Source organism: Hyperolius riggenbachi, chromosome 1, assembly GCF_040937935.1.
Source record: "Hyperolius riggenbachi isolate aHypRig1 chromosome 1, aHypRig1.pri, whole genome shotgun sequence".
NCBI classification, from domain to species: domain Eukaryota; kingdom Metazoa; phylum Chordata; class Amphibia; order Anura; family Hyperoliidae; genus Hyperolius; species Hyperolius riggenbachi.
In genome coordinates, this window is record NC_090646.1 from 319,836,607 (window position 1) to 319,851,303 (window position 14,697).

Sequence of the window (14,697 nt, forward strand, 5' to 3'; positions counted from 1 at the left end):
TATAGTTTCCCCAGTATAGCTAGTATAGTTGCCCGCAGTATAGTTGCCCCAGTATAGTTAGTATAGTTGCCCCCCAGTATAGCTAGTATAGTTGCCCCAGTATAGCTAGTATAGATGCCCTCAGTATAGCTAATTTAGTTGCCCCCAGTATAGTTGCCCCAGTATAGCTAGTATAGATGCATCCAGTATAGTTGTCCCAGTATAACTAGTATAGCTGCCCCCAGTATAGCTAGTATAGTTGCCCCCAGTATAGCTGCCCCCAGTATAGCTAGTATAGTTTCCCCCAGTATAGCTAGTATAGTTGCCCCCAGTATAGCTAGTATAGCTGCCCCCAGTATAGCTAGTATAGCTGCCCCCAGTATAGATAGTATAGTTGCCCCCAGAGCTGCCCCAGTATAGCTAGTATAGTTGCCCCAGTATAGCTAGTATAGTTGCCCGCAGTATAGTTGCCCCCAGTATAGTTAGTATAGTTGCCCCCAGTATAGCTAGTATAGTTGTCCCAGTATAGCTAGTATAGATGCCCCCAGTATAGCTAGTTTAGTTGCCCCCAGTATTGCTAGTATAGATGCCCCCAGTATAGCTAGTATAGTTGCCCCAGTATAGCTAGTATAAATGCCCCCAGTATAGCTAGTATAGTTGCCCCCAGTATAGCTGCCCCCAGTATAGCTAGTATAGTTGCCCCCAGTATAGCTAGTATAGTTGCCCCCAGTATAGCTAGTATAGATGCCCCCAGTATAGCTAGTTTAGTTGCCCCCAGTATAGCTAGTATAGTTGCCCCCAGTATAGCTAGTATAGATGCTCCCAGTATAGCTAGTATAGATGCCCCCAGTATAGCTAGTATAGCTGCCCCCAGTATAGCTAGTATAGTTGCCCCCAGTATAGCTGCCCCCAGTATAGCTAGTATAGTTGCCCCAGTATAGCTAGTATAGATGCCCTCAGTATAGCTAATTTAGTTGCCCCCAGTATAGTTGCCCCAGTATAGCTAGTATAGATGCCTCCAGTATAGTTGTCCCAGTATAACTAGTATAGCTGCCCCCAGTATAGCTAGTATAGTTGCCCCCAGTATAGCTGCCCCCAGTATAGCTAGTATAGTTTCCCCCAGTATAGCTAGTATAGTTGCCCCCAGTATAGCTAGTATAGCTGCCCCCAGTATAGCTAGTATAGCTGCCCCCAGTATAGATAGTATAGTTGCCCCCAGAGCTGCCCCAGTATAGCTAGTATAGTTGCCCCAGTATAGCTAGTATAGTTGCCCGCAGTATAGTTGCCCCCAGTATAGTTAGTATAGTTGCCCCCAGTATAGCTAGTATAGTTGTCCCAGTATAGCTAGTATAGATGCCCCCAGTATAGCTAGTTTAGTTGCCCCCAGTATTGCTAGTATAGATGCCCCCCGTATAGCTAGTATAGTTGCCCCAGTATAGCTAGTATAAATGCCCCCAGTATAGCTAGTATAGTTGCCCCCAGTATAGCTGCCCCCAGTATAGCTAGTATAGTTGCCCCCAGTATAGCTAGTAAAGTTGCCCCCAGTATAGCTAGTATAGATGCCCCCAGTATAGCTAGTTTAGTTGCCCCCAGTATAGCTAGTATAGTTGCCCCCAGTATAGCTAGTATAGATGCTCCCAGTATAGCTAGTATAGATGCCCCCAGTATAGCTAGTATAGCTGCCCCCAGTATAGCTAGTATAGTTGCCCCCAGTATAGCTGCCCCCAGTATAGCTAGTATAGTTGCCCCAGTATAGCTAGTATAGCTGCCCTCAGTATAGATAGTATAGTTGCCCCCAGAGCTGCCCCAGTATAGCTAGTATAGTTGCCCCAGTATAGCTAGTATAGTTGCCCGCAGTATAGTTGCCCCCAGTATAGTTAGTATAGTTGCCCCCAGTATAGCTAGTATAGTTGCCCCAGTATAGCTAGTATAGATGCCCCCAGTATAGTTGCCCCAGTATAGCTAGTATAGCTGCCCCCAGTATAGCTAGTATAGTTGCCCCCAGTATATCTGCCCCCAGTATAGCTAGTATAGTTGCCCTCAGTATAGCTAGTATAGTTGCCCCCAGTATAGCTAGTATAGCTGCCCCCAGTATAGATAGTATAGTTGACCCAGAGCTGCCCCAGTATAGCTAGTATAGTTGCCCCAGTATAGCTAGTATAGTTGCCCGCAGTATAGTTGCCCCCAGTATAGTTAGTACAGTTGCCCCCAGTATAGCTAGTATAGTTGCCCCAGTATAGCTAGTATAGATGCCCCCAGTATAGCTAGTTTAGTTGCCCCCAGTATAGCTAGTATAGATGCCCCCAGTATAGCTAGTATAGTTGCCCCAGTATAGCTAGTATAAATGCCCCCAGTATAGCTAGTATAGTTGCCCCCAGTATAGCTGCCCCCAGTATAGCTAGTATAGTTGCCCCCAGTATAGCTAGTATAGTTGCCCCCAGTATAGCTAGTATAGATGCCCCCAGAATAGCTAGTTTAGTTGCCCCCAGTATAGCTAGTATAGTTGCCCCCAGTATAAATAGTATAGATGCTCCCAGTATAGCTAGTATAGATGCCCCCAGTATAGCTAATATAGATGCCTCCAGTATAGCTAGTTTAGTTGCCCCCAGTATAGCTAGTTTAGTTGCCCCCAGTATAGCTAGTTTAGTTGCCCCCAGTATAGCTAGTTTAGTTGCCCCCAGTATAGCTAGTATAGTTGCCCCCAGTATAGTTGTCCCCAGTATAGCTAGTATAGTTGTCCCAGTATAGCCAGTATAGATGCCCCCAGTATAGCTAGTTTAGTTGCCCCCAGTATTGCTAGTATAGATGCCCCCAGTATAGCTAGTATAGTTGCCCCAGTATAGCTAGTATAAATGCCCCCAGTATAGCTAGTATAGTTGCCCCCAGTATAGCTGCCCCCAGTATAGCTAGTATAGTTGCCCCCAGTATAGCTAGTATAGTTGCCCCCAGTATAGCTAGTATAGATGCCCCCAGTATAGCTAGTTTAGTTGCCCCCAGTATAGCTAGTATAGTTGCCCCCAGTATAGCTAGTATAGATGCTCCCAGTATAGCTAGTATAGATGCCCCCAGTATAGCTAGTATAGCTGCCCCCAGTATAGCTAGTATAGTTGCCCCCAGTATAGCTGCCCCCAGTATAGCTAGTATAGTTGCCCCAGTATAGCTAGTATAGCTGCCCTCAGTATAGATAGTATAGTTGCCCCCAGAGCTGCCCCAGTATAGCTAGTATAGTTGCCCCAGTATAGCTAGTATAGTTGCCCGCAGTATAGTTGCCCCCAGTATAGTTAGTATAGTTGCCCCCAGTATAGCTAGTATAGTTGCCCCAGTATAGCTAGTATAGATGCCCCCAGTATAGTTGCCCCAGTATAGCTAGTATAGCTGCCCCCAGTATAGCTAGTATAGTTGCCCCCAGTGTATTTGCCCCCAGTATAGCTAGTATAGTTGCCCTCAGTATAGCTAGTATAGTTGCCCCCAGTATAGCTAGTATAGCTGCCCCCAGTATAGATAGTATAGTTGACCCAGAGCTGCCCCAGTATAGCTAGTATAGTTGCCCCAGTATAGCTAGTATAGTTGCCCGCAGTATAGTTGCCCCCAGTATAGTTAGTACAGTTGCCCCCAGTATAGCTAGTATAGTTGCCCCAGTATAGCTAGTATAGATGCCCCCAGTATAGCTAGTTTAGTTGCCCCCAGTATAGCTAGTATAGATGCCCCCAGTATAGCTAGTATAGTTGCCCCAGTATAGCTAGTATAAATGCCCCCAGTATAGCTAGTATAGTTGCCCCCAGTATAGCTGCCCCCAGTATAGCTAGTATAGTTGCCCCCAGTATAGCTAGTATAGTTGCCCCCAGTATAGCTAGTATAGATGCCCCCAGAATAGCTAGTTTAGTTGCCCCCAGTATAGCTAGTATAGTTGCCCCCAGTATAGCTAGTATAGATGCTCCCAGTATAGCTAGTATAGATGCCCCCAGTATAGCTAATATAGATGCCTCCAGTATAGCTAGTTTAGTTGCCCCCAGTATAGCTAGTTTAGTTGCCCCCAGTATAGCTAGTTTAGTTGCCCCCAGTATAGCTAGTTTAGTTGCCCCCAGTATAGCTAGTTTAGTTGCCCCCAGTATAGCTAGTATAGTTGCCCCCAGTATAGTTGTCCCCAGTATAGCTAGTATAGTTGCCCCCAGTATAGCTGCCCCCAGTATAGCTAGTATAGTTGCCCCAGTATAGCTAGTATAGCTGCCCCCAGTATAGATAGTATAGTTGCCCCTAGAGCTGCCCCAGTATAGCTAGTATAGTTGCCCCAGTATAGCTAGTATAGTTGCCCGCAGTATAGTTGCCCCAGTATAGTTAGTATAGTTGCCCCCAGTATAGTTAGTATAGTTGCCCCCAGTATAGCTAGTATAGTTGCCCCAGTATAGCTAGTATAGATGCCCTCAGTATAGCTAATTTAGTTGCCCCCAGTATAGTTGCCCCAGTATAGCTAGTATAGATGCCTCCAGTATAGTTGTCCCAGTATAGCTAGTATAGCTGCCCCCAGTATAGCTAGTATAGTTGCCCCCAGTATAGCTGCCTCCAGTATAGCTAGTATAGTTGCCCCCAGTATAGCTAGTATAGTTGCCCCCAGTATAGCTAGTATAGCTGCCCCCAGTATAGCTAGTATAGCTGCCCCCAGTATAGCTAGTATAGCTGCTCCCAGTATAGATAGTATAGTTGCCCCCAGAGCTGCCCCAGTATAGCTAGTATAGTTGCCCCAGTATAGCTAGTATAGTTGCCCGCAGTATAGTTGCCCCCAGTATAGTTAGTATAGTTGCCCCCAGTATAGCTAGTATAGTTGCCCCAGTATAGCTAGTATAGATGCCCCCAGTATAGCTAGTTTAGTTGCCCCCAGTATTGCTAGTATAGATGCCCCCAGTATAGCTAGTATAGTTGCCCCAGTATAGCTAGTATAAATGCCCCCAGTATAGCTAGTATAGTTGCCCCCAGTATAGCTGCCCCCAGTATAGCTAGTATAGTTGCCCCCAGTATAGCTAGTATAGTTGCCCCCAGTATAGCTAGTTTAGTTGCCCCCAGTATAGCTAGTATAGTTGCCCCCAGTATAGCTAGTATAGATGCTCCCAGTATAGCTAGTATAGATGCCCCCAGTATAGCTAGTATAGCTGCCCCCAGTATAGCTAGTTTAGTTGCCCCCAGTATAGCTAGTTTAGTTGCCCCCAATATAGCTAGTTTAGTTGCCCCCAGTATAGCTGCTCCAGGAGGGGGGAAGCAGCGCTAGAAGGAGGGGCAATGGGGGCAGCGGTGGGGAGGGGGGAAGGATCCCCCCCCTCCCTCACCTTGGTCCCCTCCTTCCGCCTCTCTTCCCCTCCAAATGACAGCGGGGGCATCGGGCAACTTAGAGTAAGGGCGGGCGGGCAGAGACTACTCACTTTACGTCTGCGTTCCAGCAGCTGGAGCGCTCCGTCGCCGTCACGTGCCTCTGCGCCTCCAATGCGTGTCACAGCATTGGAGGAGCAGAAGAGGCACGTGACGGCGACCTAGCGTTCCAGCTGCTGGAACGCAGAAGTGAAGTGAGTAGTCTCTGCCCACCCGCCCCTACTCTAAGTTGCCCGCTGCCCCCGCTGTCATTTGGAGGGGAAGAGAGGCGGAAGGAGGGGACCCAGGTGAGGGAGGGGGGGGATCCTTCCCCCCTCCCCGCCGCTATCCCTGTCACCCCTCCTTCCAGCGCTGCTCTTCCCCTCCTGTACTGTCTGCGGCTGCAACAATGGAGGGTCGTGGCAAATCAGTGCCAGGCAGCGCTGAGGGGCGGATTGACATCATCCCGCCCCGTCGCCATGGCGACCGGGGAAGCCCTGCAGGAAATCCCGTTCTGAACGGGATTTCCTGCTTACTCTGATCGCCGAAGGCGATCGGAGTGGGTGGGGGGATGCCGCCGCTCAGCGGCTATCATGTAGCGAGCCCTGGGCTCGCTACATGATTTAAAAAAAAATTAATAAAAAGTTCTGCGCTGCCTCCTTGCCGGCGAGAATTACTCAAACAGAAAAAAAAAAAAGTTGAAAAAGAGAAGGGTTCAAAAATAGAGAAAAAGAAAAAAATAGTGGCCGTATATAGAAAACGTTCCTAAAGTCCATGGTTTTAGAAGGAGGAGCACAAGCAGGGCCAGACCTGAGGCCTCTAGCCTTAGTGAAAAGTTTAACCACCGCCAGTAATATGTATGTATCCAGAATAATACAGGGCACAAGGAAAAGGCCCAGCATGATTGCCTGTTTAAGATTATAGGGGTGGTATATATGCAAGGTACCTGGCAGGTATATGGCCCCTCCAAGGAGAGCCAACACGCGGGTTGCAAAAGAAAGTGAGGGATCAGGCTAAGGGCCTCTAATCCCCTTGAAGAGTAAGTAAGTCACAGCAGCCATGTAAACTTGGCGAAAGTAAAACATTCTGTCAGTTAACCGTAGCAATAAAATGAGAACGATCTCACGATCAACAAACAGTGTCCAGCCAGTCAGATGCATCAGTGGCCGAAGTGAAGATTTCAACCTTGTCTTCATGTTGGACTCGCAGCCTTGCTGGGAAAAGCATGGCGTACTTAAGACCCTTGGCGCGGAGAAGGGACCTCACCTCATCAAATAGCTTTCGCTTACGCTGTGTTTCGGTTGCTAGGTCTGGAAAAAACATGAGAGTGGCATTTTCGTACCGCAGGTTCTCGCTCTGGCAGGCTTCTTTGAGAACGAGGTCTCTGTCCAGGTAGTTGAGCAGCTTGAAAATGAAGGGGCGCGGAAGGGCGCCTGGTAATTTCCACCGTGTAGTGATCCGTTGTGCGCGTTCCACCACAAAAAAAGTAGAGAAGGAGGCTTCAGGAAAGAGTTGCCGGAGGAGGTTAATGGTGAATAAGGGGAGGTCGTCACCTTCCGCACCCTCAGGTAGGCAGAGGATGCGGATATTGTTTCGCCTATTTCTATTCTCGGCGTCCTCCATCTTTGCCTCCAATGCTGAGATGCGCTTGGTATGATCACTCGAGGTGCGGCTTAAGGTTTTCACGGAGTCTTCCACATCACTCACCCGCTGCTCTGCTGCCCCAATTCTGTCCCTTATAGCGCCCACATCTTGCCTTAGGATAGTGACCTGCGATTGAACGTTATCAATCTTCAGCGCTAGGGAGTCTCTTGTGGTGACTATTAAGTCTTTGCATGATGTGATGGCTGCGAGTAGTGCAGCAGCATCAGGTTGTTCTTCCTCCTCAGGCATCATCGTCTGCATGGCCTTATATCTCGGCTTGACGGAGGGTATGGCGGGTGGGCCTACTTCCGGTTTGTGTGGCGTCTCTTTAGTTTTCGATTTGTTGCCTCTTTTTGGTGGCGTGGATGTCATCTCGTGCGGACTAAGTGTTCCCTTTACCATGGGCTTGTAGGTGGATAGGATATAGGGTGTAATTAACCAGGATTATGCCCAAATAGGAAGGCCAAGGACAGAGCTCCACTTCAACACGTTGGCTCAGTCCATACGCTTGGCCACGTTCCAATCCCAATATCCCATGTCTTACAAAACCCCTATCCCCATTGCAGCTCATACCATAGGGTCCCCTGAGGTCCCTCTGTCACTGAGCTCCCTCTACTCCTTGGTTTAGATACCTTACTGTGAGGAAACTCAGAAAAGCCGCCGCGTGTACTAACGGCAGGACGGCTGAGTCCGCGCCCAGCACAGCGGCTGGCATGCGGAGACGTGCGCCTAGCACCACGAGAGAACGCGGAAAAGCCGCCACAGGTACTGACAGCAAGGCGGCTGTTTCCGCGTCCAACGCGGCGGTTTGTATGTGGCGGCGTGCGGTTGGTGTGGCTGGGTCTGTTAGTTCACATAGGCGGATGGAGAGCTACGCGCGCGCGGCCCAGATGTCAGGACCTTTATACCAGCAGGGGAAGTGTCAGCTGACCAGGAGGATCAGCTGATTCCTGCTGGACTCATGATTGGCTGAGTGGCTTGGGCGGGGCGGCAGACTCCAGCAGCTATATATTTAGGTTGCTTGTCAGTTGCTGGTTGTCTGCCATTGCGAATGCTTTATGTGTTAGCACACAGACCTCAGTCAGATCCTACAGTGTGTTAGAACCGGGAAGGACCTGGGAATTCACACTGAGCTAGAATATTCTCGTATGTTATGCTATAGACCAGTTCCAGGGTGTTGTGACTACGGACCTCACACCCAAGCCTAGGATACTGTGTCAATGCTATGTTATGCTATAGACTAGTTCCAGGGTGTTGTGACTACGGACCTCACACCCAAGCCTAGGATACTGTGTCAATGCTATGTTATGCTATAGACTAGTTCCAGGGTGTTGTGACTACGGACCTCACACCCAAGCCTAGGATACTGTGTCAGTGCTATGTTATGCTATAGACTAGTTCCAGGGTGTTGTGACTACGGACCTCACACCCAAGCCTAGGATACTGTGTCAATGCTATGTTATGCTATAGACTAGTTCCAGGGTGTTGTGACTACGGACCTCACACCCAAGACTAGCACTGTGTACTTGTATTTCCTTGCCCGCCTCTAGGGTGTAGAGAGCTAGGATCTCAAATCGAGTTAGGGCAAGTCCAAATCCAAATCCAAATCCAAAAAGCTTTATTGGCAGGACCAAATACATTTAGCATTGCCAAAGCAAAACAAAACAAAACATTAACATGGGGGGGGGGGGGTATTGTGGGAATAAGGGGAGGATATAGGTATACAGTCCATAGGGGTGTGGAGGATGTAATGGATGGTATGGGGGGGATGGGATATATAGTCCATAGGGGAGGGGGGTATAGGCATACAGTCCATAGGGGAGTCCAAGTCTGTTCATCTTAGCAGCAGGGCATCCTGCAACCAAGCCTAAGCCCCTCTCCTAGGGAGCCTTTAGCCTATAGGGATTCACCCACAGTCTGGGGTGAATTCCCTTCTTCTTTTAACCTCCAGCTCCTCTGGTGGTTCTCACTCAAAGTGCTACTGTTACACCAAACACTCATATCTCAGGTGTCCAGAGGTTAGACATACCTGGATTACTGGTGATTCTGCAGATCATCCATAATCTGGTGTATATCTGCATTACTGGTGATTCTGCAGATCACCAATAATCGGATTCTCTCTGCGTGTTGACACCAATCGTTACACTTACCCTTTTACCTAACGTGTCCATACTATACCTTGCTAAAAGGCTCACTATACACAATTGGTGTGTGTCTATTACTAGATTATCTTGCTACGCTATGCTCAATATACAGTATAATTTGATGGCCTAGACTATACTACTTCATGTAGGGGGGGCTGAGCTACCAAGCGGAAATAGATACCTTGCCACATGATTGTCCTTAAACCGTTTAAGAGGGGCACATGCGTGGACTCGTCTTGTGCGGACACACTTTCTAAGAGCTCTGTCCTTACCCTCTCATGCCGCTGAAGAAAAAAAAACAGGGTGGAGAGGCTACTCCCCCCCTCACACACACACGGCAAGGCACTCTCATGGACCATTTTGGGCCTACCCCTGGCAAATCCAAGATGGCGCTCGCTCTTGCAGCAAGTACCTCTCCCTCTTCTATGCCTCATTGGCTTTCTCCAGCCCTGCTCTCTGAATCACCTCCCTGCTCTCAGCCGACAGCCCTCACTAGCCAACAAACCTGGCAGCTCTACTCCACATCAGCTCACTTTTTAAGAAGGAGCTGTGGGCAGCTGTCTCAGACCTCTCTAAGCAGATCAGGGAGGTAGGAGGCAAGGTCGCCTCGAGAAGCAAGCAGACACTCTTACAGATACAAGGGAGGCAGATAAGGTGCAGCTAGATGATCAGGCAGATAAAATACAGGCATTTGAGCTCAAATTAGAAGACCTGGAGAACCACCCGCGCTGTGCCAATCTTTGCATCCGTGGTGTGCCTAAAAGTATTACCAACCTCAAAGAGATGGCTCTTAACCTCTTCTTTGCCTTACTACCGCAGATGGATCAAGCTGAGTTCAGGATAGTACACATCCATAGGTCCTGACATTATCCTTAAGATGCAACACAAAGAGATGTGGGATGCTCTCCTTACTGGTGCCCATCCACTGACCGCTCTCCCGGCCTCTCGGAATCAGTCCACCTGTTTGCGGATATTTCCCCTTTAACACTCACCAGATGCAAGCACATGAGACCCATCACCCAGGGACTATTTGAAGCTATGGTGAAGTACAGATTCTCCCTTTCATTTCAACTTAATAACCACAAATTCGTCTGCCATTCTTTTATGAAAGCACAAAAGGCCCTGAAGCAGTGTGGCCTTCATCTGCCACCGCAGCTCATGCTTGTCTCTCTCTTTCATATTGTTTTCACAGCGCTTTATAGCACAGACAATGCCTTCTTTTCCACTTCATACAGCACTGCACAACACTATATCTGAGAGTTTATTATGTTATTCACCTTATAGCAGATTTTTTTATTGTAGGTCAGTAAAACTTTAGCCTAAGAGTTCCTTCTACTCATATTTTACTTATATACTGAAAGAACCCAGCAATTCAGTGGAGATATACTGTATATATTTTACATTTCAATATTTTTTATTGGAATTTTCAAAAAGAATTTTTTAAACATATATATCAAAGACATATTATTACACTTGACAAATGAATACTTTATACATAATAACCTGTTGTAAGTAACCTTAATCTTAAGTACAAACTTTATAACTTATTTGTAGAGATGTACCTTAAACATATTTATACATCCTTAGAGTAGATATACAGTAATTCTACATATATCTGAGGTAATATAGTTTATTTAAAAGGCTGTCAAACTCTGTTCTAGATATTCCCTGAGAATTTTAATCTTTAGAATGGTTGCATAAAGTCTATATATTGCTTAATCATTTTTATATATACATTTTTATTCTTGTGAACTAAATCAAATCCAATCTGTGTTTATAACTTACGTGTTGATTGTCTAGTGAATTTTACTCATAAGGGATTATCCCCATACGCATTTCCGCATGTATAACAATAAGCTGTTGATTTTACGCAAGTACACTTGAAAGTATGCATCACTGATTGAAAAAAATTGAAAAACGCGTACAAGCGTATGTCTATGCGTTTTAACAACCATGAACGCGTACAAATGCGCTAAAACGGTAAGCACCAAAATAAAGCGCGAAAACGCGTACTGTATATATTTTAAAGGCACAGCTATACATGTTTTTATTTTTATTCTTGAAAAGCATACTGTCTTTTATAGTCCATATAGGAACTATACCTGCAATTAGGAATTATTTGGCTTGAGGAAGTGGGCGTGGTCCCACGAAACACGTTGCCCGTGCTTATTTTTCATTAAAATTTCTCAACCTAAAGTGAGTTGTCGTCTGTGAGGTAAGCCACCTCAACTTTTTTATTTTTGTTGATTTTAAAGCATTTTATATACATTAGGTGCCTCTTTTCCTTCTCCTGTGCCTTACTCCCCCCACTCCTCGGTGAGGGCAGTCTTGTGCATCTAACCCAGGGTGGAATTCCACCACCTATGGAACTTAAGGTGCAAAAGATTTTTTATTTAGAGAACGACCGTCAAGTCAGGTTTGAGACACTCCATCTGCCTGAAGTGGTTGGTTGCCCCCAGTGCAACCCACCTTTGTGAGTATTCTCAATTAGAATCTTTTTTATATCAATCACTTGTGACATACTGCACCATTGTTTTTGTGTTTTTTTTCTCCCAGTACCTAATATCCCTCTAGAGTGGTAGCTACCTTTTCGGCCTGTATTCATAAGCTATTACAGTTAAATTATGATATCCTTTATTGGTGTGGCGATTTTAACTTTACCTTAAACCCCCACTTGGATTCTTCTACTTTCACCAGGTCTAACCTCTCTAAACGTTAGCAATCCTCTGTATTGGCACTTTGAGATTTGTTGTCCTCGGTTGATTCCAACATAATGGTAGTTTGCGGTGCTACACTTATTATTTCCCACACCATCGTTCTCATTCTCATATTGATGTTTCCTTCACAAACTCATCCAATGTCCCTAACTTATTATACTCACACCATGTTCTTTGTTCGTGGTCAGACCATTATATGGTCTTTGCAGTGTATGATTCAGGCTCTCCTAAGTTTCTGAAGAGATCATGGAGACTCAATGAATACTTTCTTGCCCACCCCATTTATCTTGCTGAGCTCTCACAGACATTGGGCTTGATTCAGTAAGCAGTGCTAACTGTTAGCATGCTTCTGAAAAGTCCATTATCACGCCTAAACTCAGTTTGGGCGTGTTAAACTCAGATGGCGCGCAAAGTCCGTGCGCAAAGTTTTGCGCACAGCGTGGTGCGCGCGAAGTGCCCATTCATGTCTATGCGTCGTTTCGCGCACACGGACTTAGCGCGCACAAACTTTTGCGCACGGGACTTTGCACGCGATCAGATTTTAGGAATGGTGCTAACCTACTTAGCACCCTGGTTAACACGCCTAAAGTCTTTAGGCGTGCTAAGTAGGTTAGCACCGTTTACTGAATCAAGACCATTGTCTGACTCTTTTTCCACTAATGACATTTGTGATGTTACTAATGCTTCTCTATGGCTCTCCCACAAGGTATTTATGAGGAGTACTTTTATTCAGCTTTCCTCACGGTTCAAAAAGGAGTAGAATGAGACTGCGTAATTTACAATTCAAACTTACACGTTTAGTTGCTGAACATCAGAGGGTCCCCTCAGGTTACCGTTGGAAGGACATCAGAGACCTTAAATTGCAAATAGAAGTTTTATTATCAGGTCAGGCCAAGAGGGCATATCGCTGGACTCTATCCAAATGTCATAAATTGATGAACAAGCCAGATAGATGGTTAGCCTCACGATGACGTAATCAGCAGCAGATCAATAGCATTAGGCAGGTCAAATTAGAGGACGGAAGAGAGACGGGCAACCCTGACCTTATTCACAATCGGTTTTTGACTTAATATGCTAAATTATACTCTCAACTCCTCCCGCCCTCCCTCGGTGCGCTAGAGTCCTTCCCCGCAGATCTCCCCCTTTCCTATCTTTCTCCTACCTCGCTTTTTCTACTAGGAGCTCCCATCACTTCAGAACTCGAGGAGGTATTGAAGAAACTTAAAAATCATAAGGCCCCGGGCCCTAATGGCTTTACGGCCCTCTACTATATAAAAAATTGCCCATATTTTATCCCCTCACTTACTCTCTTTCTATAATTCCATTCTCTGTGGTAGATCGGTCCTCCCAAAATTCTTAGCCTCCCACATGATAGTAATGCCTGATCGTGATCCACTATCTCCCCCTAACTATCACCCTATTTCCCTATTAAATGGTGACTACAATATTTTTACATCTATATTGATGGCCTGCCTTAATAAATACCTGAATCCTTTGGTCCATAATAAAGATCAGGTGGGCTTTGTCCCCCTCCACCAAGCATCCAATAATGTTAGAAAACTCTTCATTCTTATTCATCACTCTCACTGTTATAATAACCCCCTTTTATTATTGGCTATAGAAAAGGCATTTGACACTTTGAGCTGGCCTTATATGTTTAAAATTCTTTAAAGGTTTGGTATCTCAGTTCCTTTCCTTAAAGCCATCAGGGCCCTTTATTCCTCCCCCTCGGCATTCCTTAAATTGCCCACCACTCAATATGCTTCCATTAAAATTGAACGGGGTACAAGACAGGGTTGTCCTTTCTCTCCAGTTATCTTTGCCCTGTGTATGGAGCCTTTAGCTCTTCGGATCCGGTAGGCTCTGGATGTTGCAGGTTATATGGCGGGTCGTGCTACCTACAAGGTGTCACTTTTTGCTGACGATCTAGCTCTTTCATTATCTAATCCACTCGTTTCAGTTCCATCACTACTACAACTATTGTCAGAAGTTAGCCAATTTTCTGGACTATCCCTTAATACAAATAAATCTGAGCTTTTGCCCTGCAACATCCCTGAGCAGGTCATCTCTACTTTGGTAGATCGCTTTGGATTAAAGGTCCAACATCATTACGTTAAATATTTAGGCATTATGCTTACCATTTCCACAATTTCCCCATACTATGTTCTCTGCAAATTACTCCCCCCTCTTGCCCTTTGTGAACTACTTTCTACCTGGTCGAGGTTGCCATTGTCCCTTAGTGGCTGAATACATGCTGTGAGGATGTCACTTTTACCCATGCTTCTGTATTACTTTAGGGTCCTCCCAGTTTTGGTCCCCAAGATAAGCCTAGAGCCTTTATGTAACGATTGGTGTCAGCACACAGAGAGAATCTGATCATTGATGATCTGCAGAATCATCAACAATACAGATGTATACCTGATTATGGATGATCTGCAGAATCACCAATAATACAAGTATGACTAACCTCTGGACACCTAATAAAGTGTAAGTGTTTGGTGTAACTGTAAGCTATCTCCCGAGAAGTGGGAGACACTGGCAGCTCAGGCCAGAGACCACCTGAGGAGCAGGTGGCCCTGGGCTCTGCAGGGGCTATCTCCTTAACCCTCCTGGCGGTTTGCTAAAAAATCGCCAGGGGGCAGCAAATCTTTTTTTTTTTAATTTTTTTTTTTTTCATGTAGCGAGACAAAGTCTCGCTACATGATAGCCGCTGCTCAGCGGCACCCCCCCCAGCCCCTCCGATCGCCGCCGGCGATCGGCGATCAGGAGATCCCGTTCAAAGAACGGGATCTCCTGGAGGGCTTCCCCCGTCGCCATGGCGACGGGGCGGGATGACGTCGTGACGTCATAGGGGATTCCGATCCACTCCATAGAGC